Genomic DNA, 1129 nt, shown 5'->3' on the forward strand with positions numbered 1-1129 from the left:
CTCAGGGGAGAGCGCCCCAATTGCCCTGAATTGTGTTTTGCCCATCGCCTCTTCTCCAGCAAGAACAAAGCATCAGATTTCATTATCGGTGTGGTCTCACTGAAGCCTGACCTAACGCTTCTGGGTTGAAGCCACTGCGAAGTTATTATCGAGAAGATATTTTAAGATATTTTAATCACGGCTAGGGAGGGTCTCTAACCTTTTCGGTTGGTCCCATGGTGTAATGGTTAGCACTCTGGACTTTGAATCCAGCAATCCGAGTTCGAATCTCGGTGGGGCCTCTCAGAAGAACCTTTTATAGTTCCTGGAATGACATTCGAACGTGAAATAACGCTTCCTCTGTTTACACATCTGTGGGCGTATGCAGCAGTATTCGGTTCTCCTACTCTATTCAAACATAAGAACCCAGTACTTTCATCTGGGAAGTATCAGATTCTTTTAAATTCAGCTTTCAAAGCGCACAAACTTTGCCAGCAAGGAACTGACTAGAAACGATCGCCGCTCCCAGCGAACTCACGAACTTCTCAGGGGCCCCGGCGGAAAAGCTCCAGCAGCGCCCAATTCCTGTGATGGAGACACCACCTCCCCCAGATCTGCAGGTACAAAGGCTTCCTTGCCGCTCCTGAGCCGAAACCCCCGCGCGGCGTCCCCGAGCCTCGGGCCCCGGGCGCACGGTCTTCGCTGTGAACCTCACGTCCCGGCTCACTTGTCACTCCCTCTCGCCATCCCCATTTCTCCGAGACATTTCACTCTCTTCTGCTTTCTCTCGTTCCTTCTCGTCCTCACCATCCACCCCAAACTGCAAAGCCGGCCTGGAAACTCGTCAAAAGCCGGCAACAGCAGAGTGCGAGGTTCCTGCAGTCCAAGCGGCTCAGCCCCCTGGCCGGCGGGAAAGTCACTGCCCCACGGGTCGTGGGCCCCCCGCGCCGGGAGCTGGCACTCCCAGTTCATCACCAATCGCCCGCAGGTGTTGTGAGTAAAGCGCGCAGAAAGGGCTACACGCAGTGGAGGGGCCCAGAGGAATCCAAGCGTGTGTGGGAGAGGAAGGCAGTGGCGGTGGAAGGTCTTCTGCCTTCACCCTTCCGCCGGCCTCTGGTCTCTCCCGCCCCTGCGGTCTGGGGGAAGTGGA

General features: G+C 55.7%; 1 non-coding gene across 1 annotated transcript; it reads left to right on the top strand.

Moving 5' to 3' along the window:
- Window positions 1–209: 209 nt before the first annotated feature.
- TRNAQ-UUG (transfer RNA glutamine (anticodon UUG)) lies at window positions 210–281 on the top strand. Its single transcript has one exon. It is a non-coding gene; the product is annotated as a tRNA-Gln (tRNA).
- The last annotated feature ends 848 nt before the right edge of the window (window positions 282–1129 follow it).

Source organism: Equus caballus, chromosome 20 (genome assembly GCF_041296265.1).
Source record: "Equus caballus isolate H_3958 breed thoroughbred chromosome 20, TB-T2T, whole genome shotgun sequence".
Lineage (NCBI taxonomy): Eukaryota > Metazoa > Chordata > Mammalia > Perissodactyla > Equidae > Equus > Equus caballus.